The 23,478-nt window shown below is 40.9% G+C and overlaps 1 protein-coding gene across 1 annotated transcript in view; it reads right to left on the reverse strand.

The window, feature by feature from the left end:
- Positions 1–21,957, reverse strand: part of LOC149469250 (carboxypeptidase B-like) — a 46,502-nt gene extending 24,545 nt beyond the window's left edge. Inside the window, exon 1 of the mRNA XM_089669548.1 lies at positions 21,941–21,957. The gene's annotated coding sequence lies outside the window, so the exon portion shown is untranslated. The remainder of the gene's footprint in view (positions 1–21,940) is intronic.
- Between the last annotated feature and the right edge of the window lie 1,521 nt (positions 21,958–23,478).

Genomic DNA, 23,478 nt, shown 5'->3' on the forward strand with positions numbered 1-23,478 from the left:
ATAGAATAAAACCTGTTAAAGTCTGAAAAAGACTTGAGACTGGGACAAAGGTTCACTCTCCAGCAGGACAATGACCCTAAACATACGGCCAGAGCTACAATGGAATGGTTTAGATCAAAGCATATTCATGTGTTAGAATAGCCCAGTCAAAGTCCAGTCCTAAATCCAATTGAGAATCTGTGGTAAGACTTGAAAATTGCTGTTCACAGATGCTCTCCATCCAATCTGACAGAGCTTGGGCTATTTTACAAAGAAGAACAGGCAACAATTTCACTCTCTAGATGTGCAAAGCTGGTAGAGACATCCCCAAAAAGACCACAAATACACGCCACACTTTTCAGATATTTATTTGTAAAAAATTTTGAAAAACATTTATCATTTTCCTTCCACTTCACAATTATGTGCCACTTTGTGTTGGTCTATCACATAAAATCCCAATAAAATACATTTACGTTTTTGGTTGCAACATGACTGTATGCTGTTAACTTGTAAGGGAATTTGCCCCAGGCCTTGATGAATGCGCTGAAATATTACTATGCAAATAATACACAATTATGTACAACGAAAATAAAAAAACTGCATTTTTGTTTGCAGATGATTGAATGATGGAAGTCTGCAGGGTTGCACCTCATTCTCTGAGCTCTGGGGAAAATTCCCTTGCAAAGTGCAACTTAACATGCAAAATGAACAGCCTATTTGCCTCTAGTAAAGCAACCCCTATGAATGAAATGTATAATCCTCCCAGCAAACAATATTAATTACTACATAAATTAACCTCTTTAGGTTAGCTCTTTAGAGTTCATCTATTTTAAGGAAAGTTATCATCACAATATAGACATGAGCATATTTTACTAAAATTTTCTAAACAGTTATTTTGACCCATTGCTTAGGTTTGCCATCTGATTATTTGTTTTAAATCACACTTTTCACCAATGAGAGATTTTAGACGACAGGAAACATTTCATCTTGCATTCACACACAGATGTCAATTGAGTCCTGTGTTAGAAATTAGTTATGATGCCAAACAAGGCAAGATGGCAGAGGAGTTGCTGAATAAAACAGACACAAATGTATCTAAAGTTATGACAAAAAATAAGTGGACACCTAACCACCACTACTACACTATGGCCAAAAATAAGTGGGAACCCCTCCAAATGATTAAGTCCAATTATAAACAGGGAAGAGTACTGTCTTTTATATCTTAATGCACTCCCTGTGTAGTTGTATCTCCCTCCCCACCTCCCTATATAGTCATATCTTGATCCAGCACTGTGCCTGTCTGTAGCAGTGAAGGTCTCTGTCTCTCTCCTCACTCACCACAGAGGCAGCAGTGACAGCCATTGGCTTGTGTTACTGCTGTCAATCAAATCATGTGAGGAGAAGGTAGGACTAAGCCATTCTGTGCATGTATATGGACACACATAGCAAGGCTCGTGAGCCCACCTGTAAGTGTTCACCCATAGCATACAGCTTGCCATGTGGGCACACATACGGAAGAGGAGGAGCCAAGAGCACAATCGGGGGGACCCCAGAAGAGCAGGTTTGTGGCTGCTCTTTGCAATAGAATTGCAAAGAGCAGGTAAGTGTAATATGTTTATTATTTTAGGAAAATAATTAAGCCTTTACAACCACTTTAAGTAATCAGTGGTCTATATGTGGAGGTCCAACATGGCCTCTGCGGAGTCAGACGTATAGCTCTGTAATGTCATTCACCCAGGTAATCCTCTGTTGTCATCATCAGCAAACCTGCTCTGAGAAATTCCATTCAACTATCGCTGGAGTGCATGCACGTAAATGGGAATTGGTTGCAAAGAGACTGCAGAAGAACACCAACAATGAAATGCAATGAAAGGTGAAACGTAATATAAAAATGGCAATTATTTATGATACATAGGGGTTGGTTTACTAAAACCAAAGAGTGCAAAATCCAGTGCAGCTCTGCATAGAGACCAGTCAGTTTCCAGGATTTTCTGTCAGAGCTTAATTGAACAAGTTGAAGTTAGAAGCTGAATGGCTACCATGCACAGCTGCACCAGATTCTGAGTGCTCCAGTATATTTTTTTTGCTGTTTATTTACTTTAACAGAAAAGGAAATCTGCACTACACAGTACAGGAGAACATAGAAAGTCATTAATTCATGAAAAAAATCTAACACATCTAATTATTCATCAAACATACTGCTGCGTAAAATATTGCCATACTTTTTTTTTTTATAAGACCTTTCTTGGGATGATAGCCAAAACTACAAAGGCAATCAGAATAAGACTTGGAGCACATATCCTGCTGCAAGAGTCTACTAATTTCTTTTTGTATGGCAAAGCTCCTTTGATTTTGTAGTGTAGGTGTCTGGACAAATCCAAAAAAGCTTTTTTTGGCCCCAACTCTGCAAAGTTACTCTGGTCAAGCAATGTTTCTTCTGCTCCACTTCCCTTACAATTATATTGGTCAGTGGAGCTGCCCATCATGGTTCCAAAAGGAAATGATTGGAGGTGAGAGAAAATGGGCATGTTTGGAAGCATTGGGACTCAAATAGAATTGCATTTGGGCAGACCATGGGCATTAAAAGCTTCTACAGGTACCTCTACGTCAACATTTTATTTTTATTGATCAAATGGTAGAGTCACTTCAAGTATATATTGACCACAAGAAAGGTAAAAAATCAGCGTATCTCCTCTCATTGATCATGTATTAGAAAATGAAACTCTTAGGAGGAATCTTTCTTTCTTTATTTCATAAATAGGTTAAGTAGTACTGTAGCAGGAGTAGGGATGTGTGAGGGAGCGAGGAGCCAGACACACAAGGAGGTGCAATTAAAGGTAGGTTTATTAATATAAAAATAAGACAAGAGTCTATGCAAGTCCAACAGCGGAAATCGTAGCCAAAGCCGGGGTCAAGAGCCAGGAAGAATTGTCGCCAGAGCCGGGATCAGGAACCAGGAAGAATTGTCGCCAGAGCCGGGATCAGGAGCCAGGAAGAATGGTCACCAGAGCCGGGGTCAGAAGCCAGGAGGAGTCTTAGCCAAAGCCGAGTCAGTATCCAGGAAAGCAATGAGTAGCTAAACAGGAGCTTGCTGTTGTGCAACAGACAGGACACAAATGCAATGGACAGCTACAAACAGCAGACTTATATGTGATAAGCCGCCACCTCCTGGGGGAGGAGCCGCAGAGGGCTGAAAGCATAAAGGATCCCACAATGCTTTGCAGACACCTAAGATGGATGCCAGCACATGGAGCAGCACAAGGTCTGAGGAAAGGTAGGACCCTGACAGGATGGCATAAAACCTCTTTTTTTAGATAGCCCATGAGGCTTGTAAAACTATTAGTTATGAAGTGGGTGACTCAAAATGACTATATATCTTTATACTTTTTTCCCATAACACAATTTCAGGTTCACATGGTTTATTTAGCAACATATGAGAAATTAGACTCCACTATTCAATATTTATTTTTGGTCAGTGACAGAACTTTACCAGTTCTGACAGAAAGATGCTAATAATACATATGAAGTGCTTCCCTCTTACATGTGCAATATGCAGATTTGTACACTGTCACATTTGGAATGTCATTATTATACTTTTTATTTCATGACAGCATCTTTTACAGGACTAAGGAATAGCTCACAGATGCTTAATTTTCATAGTACTATATAAGTAACCAGATGCGTACATTTAAGTTTTTCTCATAGGAACATTTCCATGCACATCACGTGACAATGTTGTAAAGTTTAATGTGTAGAAGTCTGACTCATAAGTTCCTTCAAAACTATGTAATGTGTTGAATGCTCCATGTGTAATAGGTCAAAGTCCATTTAATATTCTGCCATTTCACCCAGCCCTGGGAAGTCTCAGCTACTTCTATAATTAGTAATAACAATACAACCCACACAAACAAGTCCTCACTGCCATAAAGAGAAAGGGCAGCACATGCAGTGAGGACTTGTTTGTGTGGGTTGACAATTATGCCCTGACTGGCAGATGGGCCAGTTGAACACAGATATAAGGAGTACATGACTTCTTTTGAAGTACTGGATTCTATCTGGGATAACATCTGTTTATACTAAAGCGGAGTTCCACTCGAAAGCAGAAGCTCCACTTATTTGCCTCCCCCTCCTCCACTGCCATATTTGGCACCTGTTGGGGGGGGGAGTGGATACCTGTTTTTGACAGGTATACGCTCCCACTTCCAGCTCAGTTCTGCGCAGCGAATTGAGCCGGAAGTTTGGCCCCCTCCTTCTTCCCGCAGTCTCCTGGGAACCTTCACAGGTCCCAGAAGACTGCCGGACCAATGAAAATGCGCAGTGCAACTCGCGCATGTGCAGTGGGCACCTGACTGTGAGGCTGCAAGCTTTCACAGCCTGGTGCCCACAGTTGTGATGTTGGTGCAGGGGAGAGAAAAAGCAGAGAAGGGATGGGCCAGGTGATTACATCGCTGGACCTTAGGACAGGTGAGTGTGTGTTTCTTAAAAGTCAGCAGCTACAGTTTCTGTAGCTGCTGACTTTTAATAAACACAAAACTGGAACTCAGATTTAAGATTTGACTTTGGTGATACCCATCGTCATTTGCAACTGAATATGGTGGTGTGTTTGTGAAAATGTCAGTATCTGAAGTACTGCCAGCTTTTGGACACCTTATTTAAGCACTGCTGTGTCTTCTAAGGATTATATGACTGGGCCTGCTTGTAGCTGGCCAGCTAAGACCGGTCCTAGGTTGCTAATATGGTTCACATATATGTGTATACCAAACCTGCCAATAACCTCAGTACAGTGTATATGTGCATATGTTAAAGCCAAAAGCAGAATCATTGCTGTAATTTATGTCTCTAAATGTTATATAACATTTATATATTCATTGTGTTAGCAGAAGCAGAAAAGGAAAATATACCTTTAAGAGTCAGTACATAAGTAAGCCAATCACAGCTATCCTCACACTGCACAGAGCCTTAACCAATGCCATCCAGTTTCACATTTGTGCCTGTGTAAAACCCTGCTAGATCTTTCTAGAGCCACTTGCTCACCAGACAGAAGAGGAAACAGACAGAGTTCCAGTCAGAGATAAGTTCTATGGAAGCGGAGAAGGCCAAGTAGGTATTTAATGCACTTATATGTTCCTCTATTGCTTAACAGTGCAAGTAGATCTGTATGTAAAATCTGTTATATGTGTTTACTTATAGTTCCACCGAAATAAGCCATTGTAATACGAAGCAAAAAAAGCCACTGTAATACGAAGCAAAAAAAGCCACTGTAATACATAAAGTAATCACAATATGCAACCGTAATCCATAATCCACAATATGTCTACCGTTTTATGTTATCTGACAAGATTGAACTGTTGAATCTCCTTATTTCTTTGTGATTTTCATTCACCACGTGTTTGTACATGAACTGTCCGCTGCACAAGCACCGGTGTTATATGAAGAAGATTAAAGTTATTAAAGAAGTTAACTAAAGTATTCAGTGTGCTCTTTAAACCTACTGCATCCATTAGAGGACTTACAGAGTAAAGTTAGTCTAATCCAGTGCTTCTCAAATAGGGGGGGCGCGAGGCTCCATCAAGGGTTGGCGCCTACAGGGGTGGGCAGAGGGCTGCTGTCTCTTACCTGGCTCCCACAATGATCCATCCAGGAAGTGCTGCTCATTCCGTCACTCCGGCCACTCCCTCACTCCTGCCACTCGGCTCCGCCTCCTCACCGGTGATTGGCCGCCAGAACTGTAGCTCAGGAAAGGTACACAGGTGGCCAATCACGGGCGAGGAGGCGGAGCCGAGCGGACCCGTGAAAATCGAGTGAGGGAAAAGCCGGTAAGTGTGCAGTGCAGAGGTGCTGCTGCAACCACATATGCTGGCTGCAGCAGCACCATACTGCAACAGGGGTCAGCAAGTGTCATTGATGTCTGTGGGAGGAATAGTGCCGCATCATTGGTGTCACTGATACTAATGATGGGGCATTATTCCTCCCACTGACACCAACGATGGGGCACTACTCCTCCCACTGACACCAATGGTGGGGCACTATTCCTCCCACTGATACTAATAATGGGGCATTATTCCTCCCACTGACACCAACGATGGGGCACTATTCCTCCCACTGACACCAACGATGGGGCACTATTCCTCCCACTGACACCAATGATGGGGCACTATTCCTCCCACTGATACCAATGATGGGGCACTATTCCTCCCACTGACACCAATGATGGGGCACTATTCCTCCCACTGATACCAATGATGGGATACTATTCCTCCCACTGATACCAATGATGGGGCACTATTCCTCCCACTGATACCAATGATGGGGCACTATTCCTCCCACTGACACCAATGATGGGGCACTATTCCTCCCACTGATACCAATGATGGGGCACTATTCCTCCCACTGATACCAATGATGGGGTACTATTCCTCCCACTGATACTAATGATGGGGCACTATTCCTACTTATAACAATTTTATAGACAAATGATACTATTTACAGTCGCGCGAGGGGGCGCAAAATGTTTTCTTCTTCCTAGGGGGGGCATGACAGAAAATAATTGAGAAGCACTGGTCTAATCAAACAAAAGAAACAGCAATTGTATAATTTTTCTAATGCCACAGCGCACAAGGCACTACATAGTGCTGCGCCTGCCACACTGCTTCCCTCCCATCTAAAATCTCTTCCATACCTCCACGCGTCTTCAAGGGAGATGACTGCATTTTGGTACACTCTGTATTGTTTTTATCTGTAATGGATATCTATCTTTTAGGAGTCTAATGTTTTAAAGAAGCGGTGTTTACAGCAAAAAGCGGTAAATGTATTTAATAAAATTTGATATGTGGTTTTATATTTAACATATATCTGTGTAGTTGGTTTTGATATACGCATATTGGCAGGTCACCTTTAAATACCCTTTTTCTTTTTTTTTATGCTGTTTTACTATTGTGGGTTGGTGAATCCCGATATAATTATATTATACATTCCACTGCCATCATATTGGCCTCACCTCTATTACTTGCTAGCTATTCATTAATAGAAATACCTATGAGTTCTTAAATGTCCAACATCCTGTCACACCATTTATTCCTTACCTAAAGTACAGAAGAATTTGCACAACTCTCCCAGATGACCCATAATTTCGGGCACTGCATGTATTTCTGAAAATGCTGGTAGGTTAATAGATGATTATCTTAGACCCTACCATCATACATACAGGACACTAGGGATCTCCTTAGAATCATGGAAGATATGATCATACCTATTGGTTATATATTGTAACAATCAACGTCAAAGATATATAGCTCCACCCCCCTCTCTTTAGGTGTGGCTACTATTGCAGAATTTTTAAAGGATTAATTCATGTGAATTTGTTTTGGAACTTTTGTAATACATTCTCTCCTGGAATGTGTTCATTTTTAACGTCTCCCACTACCTCCAGGTACATCGGGTGGCAATGAACCTGTGCCATATTTTGTCATGGAACAGGAACATCAATAATGTTTTTATGATATGGGCGGGGTAATGTGAAGGTGTCAACATGTTCATGGATCAGATTGATTGCAATGAATTTAATCTTAAATTCATCTTGACATGAGATCAATCCAGACTGAAGTTATCCCTGAAGGCCATCTTATATCAGATATATACCACAAAGCCTCTGCAGCAAACACAATTCTCCATGCAACTAGTGCACATCCCAGAGACCACTGAAGGAAGGTATACCTTATGGTCAATATCTCAGAATTAAAATTACTTTTTGGTCCAAGCAAAATGTTTACAGAATCAGTTGCTGCAGAGGGTTTACAGCAAAAAATGTTTAAAAAGGGCCTTTAAGAAAGCAAAATGAAGATTCCATGAATTGCTCATTCATGCGCATAAAAAACCTGATGTCATGAATACCACACGTTTTATCACTCGCTTTTCTCAACATCATGAGCGGATGGTGGATATTCTTCATCAACACTGGCATTTACTAAGAGAGGACCCTTTGGTAGCCAAATATGTAGGAGAGAGACCCCAGATTATTTTCAGATGGGCCAGGTCACTGCATGATTATTTAATGCACAGCCATTTTAAGAAGAAAGTTCCCTCTAATCTTTCAGTTACATGACGGAAAAGAACCTTTGTATGTGGTAGGTGTAATTTCTGTGATTGGATTTTCACAGCAATTAGCATTTCTCTTCCAAATGGAAAATCTTGGATTTAACATTAACTGTTAGACTGCAGGTGTGGTATATTACATGCAATGCTCATGTAAGCCATTTTATGTGGGCAAGACAAAAAGGCCTTTCTGGAAACGGATCAGGGACCATATTTATCTGATCTGGAATGGTAAAATGGTGACTTCAGTAACATGTCATGTGGGTCTATACCACCACTCTGAATATCATTAAAATGTTTTGCCATTGAGCATGTTGAGAGTTCTTCAAGAGGCGGGATATAAACAAACCTTCTCCAGTTGGAGACTAAGTGGATTTTCCATCTGGAGGCAACAAAACCACTGGGCATCTGTCAAGGAAATTGTATGCACGGTCATGTACGATATGCGCATGAACTCAATAGAACTTCCAGAGTGAGACCTGGACATGCTCTACCTTGCGTACATGCGTGTGCACGTGCACACATGCAGTAGTGTGAGAAAGCATGGGTAATTGGTGCCCACTTTCCTATGTAAAGCTGCACATGTAATGAAAGGATTGCTGAGTGGTCGTCAGCTTCTGCTGCCTGTGACCTGATCCCATGCTTGTTCTTGTATCTACCCAGCCTGCTTGACTTTGCTTGTTCCTGATACATTTTTGCTGACTCTGGCTTGTGATCCAGCTCTGCCTTCTGTCTGCTCCAGTACCTTCTCTGCTCCCCCGTTTTAAACTCTGGCTTGGCTTTGACTCCGCCTCTGATCCTGATTCTGTACCTCTGCTGCCCAGCTGCTACCAACTTCTGCCTACCTAACTACCCAATATTCTGCATCTGCCTGCTTGCCAGTTTGCTTGCTGCATGCTCTTCTGCACCTGCTGCTGTGTCTCTGAATCTGTCAGTCCACCAGTCTGCTTGCTGTTCTGCACCCGCTGTGTTTCTGCTTCTGCCAGTCCACCAGCCTGCCTGTTGCTTGGCACCTGCTGCAACTGCCTTCCATCCAGGATCTCTGACTTGGCACCCTTACCACTACGTGCCCTGTTATGTCCAGTCACTATCTTCAGGAGAAACAGGACAGGAGGTGTAAGGGGAAGCCTTACCCTCAGCTCAGCCTTGACCAGGTTCATTGTCAATGAAAACATTAGTTTCAAACTTTTCTTGGAACTTTTGTCCTGTCTGTATACTGAGTGGTCTTCTATCCACAAAATTTGCCCATTATGACATTTGAATTGTATGTTTTTTGTTGTTTATGTTTTGCTTATTTATTGTTGTAATATGGTCATCCCTGGGATGTGATGATATGTATGTGTAGAGGGTGTTTTGCTTTGACCTTTTGGGGTTGGCCCAACATGTTTTGCATTTATTTATTTATGTTACTTATATGTCTGTATTTTGTATTTCTCTCTTCCTTATTTGCAGCTATATTTGATTTGTGAATTTGACCTATTGGCATTTATATTTTATAATGCACTATGGTATATGTATCTATCTATATTGAGATATGTACGTCTTCTGAGCTGCAGTTTTAGAGTGCGGTTATTTTACTGTTCCTTTAGGTGGAGCTATACATTTTTGGTTGATTATGTCAGATGATGTCTTCTGGGTAGGCTTTTTGCGAGGTGGGGTGGATGTCTCTTGTACCTTCCTCTGTGGCATCCTCAGGGAGTGGGGTTTCAGCCTACCCTGGGCTCTCCTTTAAGCATGTGCGGCTTGAGGAGTGCAGGGGTGGAATGGCCCTTTGCCCATGGGTGACTACGATGGTTGAGCAGTCAATGTCCCTGCCATCACTGTGTGTGTTCCCCCATGCTTTGCCTCTGTGCTTCCTAGTCTGGGCTGCTGGGTGTTTCCCGTTTGTTCCATTGTTGTCTCTCCCCCCTCTTGAAATCACTCCCATTGGGGTCTCCACCAGTATAAGGAAGTATTTCTTTCAGCTGGGGATATTTCCTAACATTACTTCTGTGAGTAATTGTAACATCTCTATTAGAGATGAGCGAATTATTCAAAAATTCGATTCGGCTGATTCGCCGAATTTCAGGAAGAAATTCGATTCGATGCGAATTAATTCGCTACGAATTTAACTTATAAAAAGGGTTTCTAGGCTTCAGAGAGCCTTTAAATTAGTGCAGAACACTGTACCTTTAATTTAAATGCCCTTGGAGATGAGGAAGGAGAAGGAGAAGGAGAAGGATGAGAAGAAGGAGAAGAAGAAGGATGAGAAGAAGGAGAAGGAGAAGGATGAGAAGAAGGAAAAGGATGAGAAGAAGGAGAAGGATGAGAAGAAGGAGAAGGATGAGAAGAAGGAGAAGGAGAAGGAGAAGGATGAGAAGAAGGAGAAGGATGAGAAGATGGAGAAGGAGAAGGATGAGAAGATGGAGAAGGAGAAGGATGAGAAGAAGGAGAAGGAGAAGGATGAGAAGAAGGAGAAGGAGAAGGATGAGAAGAAGGAGAAGGATGAGAAGAAGGAGAAGGAGAAGGATGAGAAGAAGGAGAAGGAGAAGGATGAGAAGAAGGAGAAGGAGAAGGATGAGAAGAAGGAGAAGGAGAAGGATGAGAAGAAGGAGAAGGAGAAGGATGAGAAGAAGGAGAAGGATGAGAAGAAGGAGAAGGATGAGAAGAAGGAGAAGGATGAGAAGAAGGATGAGAAGAAGGATGAGAAGAAGCATGAGAAGAAGGAGAAGGATGAGAAGAAGGATGAGAAGAAGGAGAAGGATGAGAAGAAGAAGGATGAGAAGAAGGAGAAGGATGAGAAGAAGAAGAAGGATGAGAAGAAGGAGAAGGATGAGAAGAAGGAGAAGGATGAGAAGAAGGAGAAGGATGAGAAGAAGAAGAAGGATGAGAAGAAGAAGAAGGATGAGAAGAAGGAGAATTCCAAGCCGGCAAAAAGTGTATCTGCAGAGCTCCGCTATTTCTTAGGCTATTTCTGACAGTTCTGTGACATTCACTCCATACAGCGGTTTCAACCGCTGTATGGAGTGAATGTCACAGAACTGTCAGAAATAGGCTATTTCTGACAGTTCTGTGACATTCACTCCATACAGCGGTTGAAACATTGTATCTATTTGTTTCCATAAATGGATCCATTTATGGAAACAAATAGATACAATATTTCAACCGCTGTATGGAGTGAATGTCACAGAACTGTCAGAAATAGCCTATTTCTGACAGTTCTGTGACATTCACTCCATACAGCGGTTGAAACCGCTGTATGGAGTGAATGTCACAGAACTGTCAGAAATAGCGGAGCTCTGCAGATACACTTAGCGGAGCTCTGCAGATACACTTTTTGCCGGCTTGGAATTCTTCTTATTTTCATCCTACTTCTTCTTCTTCTTCTTCTTCTTCTTCATCCTCATCCTCATCCTCTTCTTCTTCTTCTGAGGATGAGGATGAAGAAGAAGAAGAAGAAGAAGTAGGATGAAAATAAGATTAATTCCAAGCCGGCAAAAAGTGTATCTGCAGAGCTCCTCTAAGTGTATCTGCAGAATAGAGGAGCTCTGCAGATACACTTTTTGCCGGCTTGGAATTATTCTTATTTTCATCCTACTTCTTCTTCTTCATCCTCATCCTCAGAAGAAGAAGAAGAGGATGAGGATGAAGAGGAAGAAGAAGAAGAAGAAGAAGTAGGATGAAAATAAGAATAATTCCAAGCCGGCAAAAAGTGTATCTGCAGAGCTCCTCTATTCTGCAGATACACTTAGAGGAGCTCTGCAGATATACTTTTTGCCGGCTTGGAATTATTCTTATTTTCATCCTACTTCTTCTTCTTCTTCTTCTTCATCCTCATCCTCATCCTCTTCTTCTTCTTCTGAGGATGAGGATGAAGAAGAAGAAGAAGAAGAAGTAGGATGAAAATAAGATTAATTCCAAGCCGGCAAAAAGTGTATCTGCAGAGCTCCTCTAAGTGTATCTGCAGAATAGAGGAGCTCTGCAGATACACTTTTTGCCGGCTTGGAATTATTCTTATTTTCATCCTACTTCTTCTTCTTCTTCTTCTTCTTCATCCTCATCCTCAGAAGAAGAAGAAGAGGATGAGGATGAGGATGAAGAGGAAGAAGAAGAAGAAGAAGAAGAAGAAGAAGAAGTAGGATGAAAATAAGAATAATTCCAAGCCGGCAAAAAGTGTATCTGCAGAGCTCCTCTATTCTGCAGATACACTTAGAGGAGCTCTGCAGATACACTTTTTGCCGGCTTGGAATTAATCTTATTTTCATCCTACTTCTTCTTCTTCTTCTTCATCCTCATCCTCTTCTTCTTCTTCTGAGGATGAGGATGAAGAAGAAGAAGAAGAAGTAGGATGAAAATAAGATTAATTCCAAGCCGGCAAAAAGTGTATCTGCAGAGCTCCTCTAAGTGTATCTGCAGAATAGAGGAGCTCTGCAGATACACTTTTTGCCGGCTTGGAATTATTCTTATTTTCATCCTACTTCTTCTTCTTCATCCTCATCCTCAGAAGAAGAAGAAGAGGATGAGGATGAAGAGGAAGAAGAAATAGGATGAAAATAAGAATAATTCCAAGCCGGCAAAAAGTGTATCTGCAGAGCTCCTCTATTCTGCAGATACACTTAGAGGAGCTCTGCAGATACACTTTTTGCCGGCTTGGAATTATTCTTATTTTCATCCTACTTCTTCTTCTTCTTCTTCTTCATCCTCATCCTCATCCTCTTCTTCTTCTTCTGAGGATGAGGATGAAGAAGAAGAAGAAGTAGGATGAAAATAAGAATTCCAAACCGGCAAAAAGTGTATCTGCAGAGTTCCTCTATTTCTGACAGTTCTCTGACAGTTCCTTCACATGTACAGCGGTTGAAACATCTGTTTCCGAATAAAAACATCTGTATCCTAAATGGAAACAAATAGATACAATGTTTCAACCGCTGTACATGTGTTCCTTCTGTCAGAGAACTGTCAGAAATAGCGGAGCTCTCTGCAGGGACACTTTTGCCGGCTGATCGGGAAAAATCCGATTCGCGCACCCGAAGTAGGCAAATATTCGGATTCGACGCGAATCGAATTTTTCCTGAAATTCGTATCGAATTCCGGTTCGCCTGGTTCGATTCGCTCATCTCTAATCTCTATGAAGCATACTTTTTAGCTGTAGTTTAATTTGTATGTTTATGTATTGCCTTGCAGTATTACGTATATATGATATGATGTATTGTTTTCTGTTTATGATCTGTACCCCTTGAACTCCTGAAGAAGGTCACTCCGCGAAGGACATAGCATCTTCTTTTACTTCCTATTTAGTTGGTTATTTTGTCACTTATGCATTTTGTCAGTTAATTAAGGGAAGGTGCATGGGGTTGCTGCATTGTTTGAACATGGAGGCAATTCAATTTGGCAATGTTTTTATTATGGGGATTTGACCCCGATTGTTTTAATATTATTATATAATAAACATTAGTGATTTTATGTGTGTGTAATTTTTCCTGAGGGTGGATTTACTAGCACCTGTCCCTTTTACTCTTATTTTTGTTTGTTATAATGCTTTCTTTGGGGATGTGGTGATGAAGTATTCATTGTACAAACTATCTTTCTTTGTAAGAAGACATGAACTAAGACGAATGCAATGTCTAAAAAACTGGACACCTGAAAATTGAACCTCTGGTATAAAGTGTATAGTGAAAAGATGACAACTATTAGATATAAACATACTAAACCTGGAAAAACTCTGAAATCAAAGAAAAAATGTTCTTCAAATTTAGCTGAGTGAACTTTTTACTTTGAAGCAGTTTCAGAAATATTTTGTACTATGTCGTATTTGCACAAAATTATTTAGGAAGACATGCTGTTGAGCTGAAAGTGATAACTGAGGGTATGACTCTAATGTATTTTATAACTGAACAAATTATTCCATGACTGCAGTAGATAACTCTATCTTTATAGGTGTCTTTCATTAGGAGACCGAACCAAGATTACACAGTGCTTCTTCTGGCCATTTAAGAAAAGACCTTCTTCCCCTGGACCCTATGATTCATTTTGAAGGCCTTTTGGTTACCCATTTTTAAGTTTTTATGATGTAATGTATAAAGATGCAAAGATAGATGTACAGTTGTTTCAGAGATGTTGCAGAGGTAAACCAAGTAATGCATGTTCTGTACAAATCCTGAATAAAATGGCAACATTAGCCACAATTACGCATCTGCCATATTACTCCGTAAATCACTTCCTGTTTGACCTTCTGTGATGAAGCAAAGTGCAGAAATCTGAAACATTTTGGGGTCACATACAGGGGTGGACTGACAACTCATGGGGCCCCTGGGCAATAGAGGATCATGGGGCCCCTGTGTCCTTGCCTAAACTCAAAAAAGCCTATGAAAAAGGTACCAGGGGCATCTCATGGGGCCCCCTACTGACCCTGGGCTCTTGGGCAGTGCCCAAGTTTCCAAATGGTCAGTCCACCCCTGGTCACATATCTCTTGCCTAAGAACATGGGAGTCTGTAGATTTACAAGTGTTTACGCTCTGCAGTATATTCTTCATTTGTTAAACTGCAGCAGTAAACTTGACTAGAGTATTAAAGATGGCTTTTCTCGATTCTCCCCTTACCATTTATAAATAACTACGTCTGACCACAAGCTGGAGTTAAATGGCCACAACAGCCTTTATTGACAAAATCTAAATAATCTAAATAACAGACTAGTAACATGGTAAACACAGTCTAAATGGAGCCGCCAGGTTCTAGTGGGCATCAAAAGAATACCTGCACCCAACTTAATTAGGTCTTCAGCCGCCATACCGCTGACTCACAGACAATGTCACAGATAAAAACATATAAGCTACTGGGAGACAAATCTCAGATGGTTCTCTAGAGTAAATTTGTGCCCCATACTACCTACTAGAACCTTGTACCCCGCTTTCTGCCATGACAAAGAACCTCAACAACCACCAGATGGCTCACTAACAAAGGAAAAACCAATAACCAAATGGGGATAGAAGAATGAGGGGTGCAAGAAGTTTTCCCCAACTCAGCTTCCCTTCGACTGAGGACTTCCTGGGACCCCTTAGCTGACCACCCCATGCAGCTCCACCAATTCCTAGCCTGGGAATCAATCAAGTAAGTCCCCGCAACATATATTTTCTTTCAAACTAAGCTGAAATCCCTCCTAGACTCAAACACCCTTAACTCCTGTCATGCTGGCCCTCTGTCTATGTTTTTTTTCTCCTTTACTCTGGGCCTCACTATACATGAGGTAGTTGTGTTTTTCATGGCTGGAGCTTGTAGGCATATAAACTTTGGCAAAATATAAACACAGAAAAAAATTATGGGCTTAGTGCAAAAGAGGTAACGCAGCAACCTATATTGTGGACATAAGGAAATACAAAAATAGTAATCTAAAAGGTGGTCAAAACCATTATCTCTGTAGTGATCAATACAAAGTTATATATGTGAAAAATAAAATTAATTGATTAATATATGTTGCGCTCCTAAATACTTCTCAATAAATAATTAAATTATTACCATTAAATTAATTCAAATTATGATACAAATAACTAATAAAAGTGTATAAATACCAAAAAATATTTAAATAGATAATTTCAACTAATCAATCTCCTCCAAATAAATATCAAAATAATTCCACATAAAATACTCCTCTAAAAAAATATTTTGCCAAGTGCTTATAAATCATCTATTAGTGACATGATGTACTTACTAATACCCTCAATTTCATTTATATTCATAATACCCTTATTTAATATAACAAAAATAATAAACCAACTAATAACACTCAACTAAAACGCATTTAAATGATCCCCATAAATAAAAATAACCAAATGCTCATAAATAATTAGTAGTGATTAGTATGAATCCAAATATCATCAAAATAATAGTCCCATTGAATAAACAATTGTTTTGTATATAGTGACTTGGTGCTTCTTGTTCTTCAATTTGTGACTTTTGTGAATCCTTCAAATAGTGAAGATGTGCGCTCACCTCCTTTGATGCCTGCAATTAGGCTATACACGCTTTCGGTTCACTTTCCCTGGAACCTGGACATATACTTTTGCTGGTAAAATTGGGAGATTCTTCCTTTAGGAGTAATGGATGTATCCTCTGGTGGCTGATTATCCCCTCCGGGATTACACACTCCTTTTGTTATCTCAGACCTCCTAATTATCCTCTCCTTGTGTTACTCCGCATGCAGGAAGAAATAGGAGACGCTTTTTGGATGCCATGGATGTTTATCAGTTTCCAGGCAGAAAGAACAGTATAAATGCAGGCAGGGCACAGGACAAAGCACTAGGGACAAAATGTATGTGAAATGGTTTCATACAGTAATGTAATACTATCAGATTTTAGTGTATTGAGTGAATGTCACATTTTTACATTTTTAAAATTCCCACCGGTTCCGCCCCCATATGTACCGACATTCGCAGGGAACGGAACCCGGAAGACGGATGCCGGCATTGGCTGGAGGACATGGCCTGGGACGCTGCAGGGGAGACATTGTGGGACCGCAGGACAAGGTAAGTGCTCAAGGGATCCCAGAGCAAAGCTGCAGTGTAATCCCGAGTGTAGCTCAGGGTTACAGCATCTGGTACTGAGTTAACCCTGAGAATACCGCCAGGGGGGCTAAAGTATAATGAAATGAAAAACTTGTTTTTTTCAGTTTTGGATAGAGTGGATATGGATTAGAACAACTGTCAGGTTTTTTATTGCAGTCTTTGTCCCCGTTAGAGAGATTCACCCTCTCTGTTTGTCCTATTTACCATTATTGGCAAAAGTGAAAGTAAAAGAAGCCCAAATTTTGGGTTGTCCCCGGAAAACTAATAGAGTGGACACTAGTTCTGGTGTCCTGGGGGTCCAGAATGAATTTGCTTCATTTACAGAGATTTTCCCACTTCCTGTCTTGGCTATGGGACAATAAGCAAAGGTAAATCTTCCCAATTGGATACGGAAGGCAAAAAATAAACTGACATGGGTTATAGCCTTCCCTTATTTTATCCAAAATAAAAAAAAAAAGGTTTTGCCTATAGTTCTACTTTAAGGCATTCCCTGATTCCCTATAATGATACAAGTGGGCTATCAACACAAGAGCAATGGACTGAAAAATGTATATGACCCTTTTATTCCTCTGCAGGGCTCCACAATGACCATTGATCTCTACTATACAGTATAAGGGGTTCCATGAACAGAGCCTTGTGTTGACTCACATTGTGTGAAAACAATTGTCTTAACGGACCCTTAATGTTGCAAATAATACATTGGAAAAAAATGACTCATCTAACAAATTTACTAAACTATTAGCCAAATAGCATCAGATAATGTGAAAAAATAGTTGGCTGGTAGATAAAAACTTTCTTGAGTAGCCTAGTTCTTGTTTATATTCTGGTTAATGTGGAGGACTGTCTCCATCTAGTGTTCAACATGCTCATTGCTCACTATAGCTGATCACATTTCCTTTTACTCACAGGAAGCATAATATACTATATGCGTATAATCTTTCAATAGTTCAATGATTCTTACAGAATATAGCTAGTAATAGTTCTGTAAGGATACTATAATCCATCTTGTTTATCTTTTTAAAGAGAGAATATATATATATATAAAATCACATTTTTTTAATGCAGGGGTTACAAATCCCTTTTTCTGGATATGCAGATAACTAAAGGAAGGTTTTTAGAATATTGAAATATATGACAGCAGGAATACAGGGATATACATTTTAAATTCACATAACAATTTTAAGCAAATGGTACAATAATAAAAATAAAAAGAAACTCACTCAGGATGCACCCCGCTGATACATAGAACAGTCATTCTTTTTATCAAGAATTTTATTATCTTGACAGAACAGTTACTGTAAACTGTTATCTATTTACTTCTGCAGAGATACCACTGAGATCAGTATAATATTTGTAGCAATATTTAAATACGACATTATACTGGTGTCATGGGTCATTTCTAATTTCACTGTAAATATTGATTACTGGCCCACTATGAGCTGCCAAATTTCTTACCACCAACCGTCTGTCTGACTGTAACCGTACTCCCTGAATTCTTACTGTTGGTTAGGCTCAGTGACTGTATTGGGGAGATGTGGCCTCAAGGTTGTGAGCAGTCAAGTTATTTTCATGATCGAGTTGCAGTTGTAAAACCTAAGTGGGTAGTCAGAAAGCTATCCTTGCTGAGAGATGAGCTGAGCATACCTGGCTTTGATTTGAGCACAGGTGTAGAGAACATGACTAATGTTTGGGTGCAGAATCCAAACCCCATGGAAGTCAACACAGGTCAAATGTTAAAAAACAGTAATGGCTATTTTCAAGGCTAATAGGCAAGGAATTATCAAACAAATGTCATGGGGGGCTGACCACTGTTATGGGGAACATATACCAGAGCAGGAAAAAATGTTTACATTACATTTGGCTGGGAGCAGTGATTTTGAGTGATGCTTAAAGCATGGGTGCTCAACCCGTGCCCTTCAGCTGTTGCATAACAAATTCCCATGATGCATTGCAAGGCAATTGACAGTTACAAGCATGATATCCAAAGGCAGAGGCATGATAGGACTTGTAGTTCTGTGACAGTTGGAAGGCCACAGATTGAGAACCCATGTCTTAAAGTGAAACATTGAAAAAGCTAAACTCCATCAAATAACATGATTGGGGGATACTCTGACCCTGTCTGTGAAGTAGCACTTGTGTGTGATGCATGCAGCAAAATCAACTTTTACAAAGGAAAACGTGTGTTTATACTGCAGACCAAATGACAGCTTTCATCTGCTTCATTCAGGTGCTTATATAAAGCAGTCAATTCTATTTGTAAAAGAGCAGCCAGGGATTCCATTCATCTACACTAGAAATTTATCCTAGGTATGGGTTTAGCAAATGTGTTAATAGGGGACCTCCTCACACAAAAAATGGCACAGGGTTCCTCCTCTATTTCATACCAGGCACTTTAGCTCTGGTATAATTTTTAAGGGAGATCCCATAAAAAAACTAAAATAAAAGATTCCTCATAAAACTCCATGCTAGATCTTTATCTGAACATGCAGTCTTCCAGGCCAGGAAATGGGGGGGATGAGCATGCGCCCCCTCCTGAACCCTTCCAGGTCACATGCCTTCGATATGGGGGGTACACCTTGTCTCCATGTTGATGATGACAATGGCCTCTTCCCCACAACCCTGTCCTTGGGGTTGTGGCAATCTGTGGGTGGGAGGGAAAAAAAATTTTCTGTTGAATTTGACCACATAAAAATGTAAGAGATGAGGCATAGTGTTTTTTTCTGAAATTTTTTTAATTTGTCTGCAATCAAACAGTACAAATCTGCCAAAATATGAAGTGTAGAAACAAAAGTGTATTTATTAGATTTTATTTATAAAGCTTTTTTCTCACACTGTGACATGTCAACAAAGGCCCTATCTTTAAAAATATTTTAAAAGACCCAAAACATTGCACCACTTTGAACAGAAAAAAGTCTGAAGTGTTAGACTGTGAATGTGTTGAACATTTGTAATGAATATTTTTATATATTCCCCCCCCCCCCCCGCTTTATGCTTTGCTGGTGGTTTTTTTTTGCCTTCCTGTGGATCAATTGTGGCCATTGGATTGAGTGTATATAGGTGTTCTATTAGTTTGTTTTTCTATTGGTTGAACTAGACTGATTTGTGTCTTTTTTGGACCTGACTAACTTTGTAACTATGTACACCATAGGTGTGTGCAGCCTATTGCCACAGAGTGTGCACCCCAAAGCTCAAACAAATAGTGCACATGGTATATACACATGGGGCAGCTCAATGGCTAAGCAGTTAGCACTTACACCTAGCAGGACTAAGGTCATTGGCGCAAATCTCAACCACGGCACTAACTGCCTGCAGTTTGCATGTTGTCCCTGTGCCTGCGTGGGTTTTCTCTGGGTACCCCAGTTTCCTCCCACACTCTAAAGACATGCTGGTAGGTTAATTGGCTCCTGTCTAAATTGTCAATAGTATGTTTCAAAAATGGTGAAGATACAGCGAGCACTAACAACAAAGTAAAAATGTCACAAGCTGCATATGCACCAACGTAGGAAACCTAGTGAACATCAATAAATATAGAAACGGTGTGCCCTCACCTGGAGTTTTTGACCTCACAACTAAGTTTGGTCAAAAATAGCTTGCGTCCTCTAGGTGCACATATAGTGATGGTATAACATCTATTGAGATCTTCCTTCCGTGTTGGTTAAGCTCCTTCTTGTAACTCCTTCTTCTCCACTCAGCATACATGTAGAATATATACAGGCAGACCAATAGTGCTTTATTATTTAAAAACACTAATTTTATTCAAATATAAATAAGCAACTCACATGATACAGGTGCTCCATTGCACCCAATAACATATGCAGGAATTGTAGATACAGGTGCTCCATTGCACCCAATAACATACGCAGGAATTGTAGATACAGGCGCTCCATTGCACCCAATAACATACGCAGAAATAGTAGATACAGGCGCTTCATTGCACCCAATAACATACGCAGAAATTGTAGATACAGGCGCTCCATTGCACCCAATAACATACGCAGAAATAGTAGATACAGGCACTTCATTGCACCCAATAACATACGCAGGAATTGTAGATACAGGCGCTCCGTTGCACCCAATAACATACGCAGGAATTGTAGATACAGGCGCTCCATTGCACCCAATGACATACGCAGGAATTGTAGATACAGGCGCTCCATTGCACCCAATAACATACGCAGGAATTTTAGATACAGGTGCTCCATTGCACCCAATAACATACGCATGAATTGTAGATACAGGTGCTCCATTGCACCCAATAACATACGCATGAATTGTAAACAGCTGACACCGTCTGGCTATGAAAAGCTCCCTTTGTGTTTCCCTCCACGATTTCTCTTTGGAGTGAGTCAACTGACTGCAAGCGCTGTGACGTCACCAAGCCCCTCCCCTCCTTGGTCTGCCTATGTATTTCCTACATGTATGCTAAGTGGAGGAGAAGGAGTTACAAGAAGCAGCTTAACCAACACGGAAGGAAGATCTCGATAGGTGTTATATCATTACTACATGTGCACCTAAGGGATGCAGACTATTTTTGACCAAACTTAGCTGTGAGGTCAGAAATTCCAGGTGAGGGCACAGCTGGTGTTATTGATGGTGGAGGTGCACCGTGTATGAAAAAAGAAGATATGGAATATTGATGGAAAGATTTTTATACGGAAGAATCATGAACAGTGATTGACTGAACTATTCCACTGTATTTTGGCACATTTAAGTATTTTTTCATTAATTCAGTTATATTGGGGAAATTATTTTATGTCACGTTTGAGTGGTTCTAATGACGTTATGAGAAAAGTGCGGCACTGCTATTGTATGAGTATGAGTTTGATACTTTAGATTGTACGCTCCTTGAGGGTTAGGGACTGATGTCAATGCACAATATAAGTAAAGCGCTGCATAAATTGATGACGCTATATAAGTACCTATGATAAATAAAGTATATGCACACACAACAGCACGTTTTATGGAAAAGTCAGCCTGACCTAACAACTTGCAGCCTCCCATCTCCTGGCACGCTGGGACTTGTAGTGTCCCACCAGCTCACAGACACATGAGGTGGTCATGCAGAAGAGAAGGAAGCTGTGCCTGTGTGTTACTGAGCAGTTAATGAGTAGGGAGGTTTAGCAGAGAGTGTGGGAGATCTCAGACATTGGCCTTTTTCCAGGAATAGCAGACAGTGCAGATGTCTTCACACACAAAAAATAACCTCTAACATCTTCTAAAACACAGGAGCCCCAGATAGAGGGAGTAACGCCTCTCTTCCTTCCTGTGTGTATGGAGGGCACTTGGCATCCCCCACTAAGGTAAGCCATTCACTATATGCGTTCAGCCCAGCTTACCTGCTCCTGGTAAGATGAAGTCTGTCCTGCACTGCAGGCTCCCTCTTCCACCCTCTTCAGCTGCCAGCACCTCCTGTTGTAAAGTCAGACAAGGCACACAGAGGAGGGGGCAGGTACAGTGCTGTTCCCATTGGCTGAGGAGGCAGCAGAAAGGTGAAGCAAAGCCACTGTAGCCTCAGAATTTGTACAGACAGTGCACGGTTGGCAACCCTGGTGACTAGGGTGTGCCCAGGCACACCTATGATGTACACCTATATTAGGGTTACTTTATACTAAAGAAAAAAAAATATTGTTGTAGTCTAGTTATTTTTTCAATGATGCTATAAAATACTTTATACTATTACTTTTTGCATTAAAACACCACATACTTAGTCACTTTCTGGGAACATGGTAGTGCCCAGAAACAAGGGAGCTTATTTTGTCTCTCAATGGCTAAAAACTGCCATGTCAGTTTTTTTGCCCTGTACTACATCTGCAGTGGTTTAGGGGAAGACCCCAGAAACTATTCAAAAATTACTCTATTTAGAAGAGTAAACCCTTCGAGGTTTTTGGCAAGAGGTATTAAATGAACAATGCACTTGACAGCAAATGTAAGGAATGGACTTGCCAGTAATGGTGGGACTCACCTGCCTTGTGGGCTGCAGTACCAGGGCTGGCCAGCGGGTGCTCTCAGCAATCAGAGACTTAACCCTGCAGTCAGCCAAATACCTGAAGCTGATTACGGAGGTGTATTTAAGGGATGGCCAGACCTGCAGTCTGGGCCTTGGTGTGTGGTTTTCTATGGGCCCCTGTATCTTGTTACCTGCATTCCTGTTCCTGTTCCTGCCTGACTGACTCGTTGCTGACCCTGCCTGATCCTGACCTCTGCTGACTTCTCCTGTTTGATCCCTGGCTTGTGACCCCGACCATTCCCTGCCTGACCCCCTGTACCTACCTGCCCGTTAGTTGCTGTACCCGGCTTGTGACCTGACTACTCTCTGCCTGCTCCTCCTGTTCCTACCTGCCCGATTGTTATTGACCCGGCCTGCCTGACTACGCTTGCATTGTATGTATTGTTATCTGTGGGTGGCTTGGTTTGGTTCGTTTGCACTTTGTTTATGTTTTAGTATTGCACTGCGTTTTGTATTGTTAGTATTAATAAATTATATTGTTTATAACATCTGAAGCCTGCATTTCCCTGCGTCAGTTCACATACCTCTGGTCATACCCGGAGCCCTGACAGCAAAATTAAGAAAAAAATGCATAATTACATAATAAATACATAAAAAAGTGCATTCAACAAGATGTTCAACTACCTCTTCCGTGCACAAGGATACCATATAAGTATGCCTTAGTCCACTGGTGAGAATATGGCAAGGCACAGCAGGGAGTCAATTCTGGCTGGCATTGACCTAAAACTGCCATATCAGTGTTTTGACACTGTACTTCATTTAGGGTGAATCAGAAGCGGTAGGACTCTTTTCTGGCAATATTTCAGTACCGCGCATTGTCTTTTAGGTTTTGTAGTCTACAGAGGGTACTTTGAGTACTGAGAAGGC

This window comes from Staurois parvus, unplaced genomic scaffold (assembly GCF_062004578.1).
Source record: "Staurois parvus isolate SC_StPar_1 unplaced genomic scaffold, SC_StPar_1.0 ptg000078l, whole genome shotgun sequence".
NCBI classification, from domain to species: domain Eukaryota; kingdom Metazoa; phylum Chordata; class Amphibia; order Anura; family Ranidae; genus Staurois; species Staurois parvus.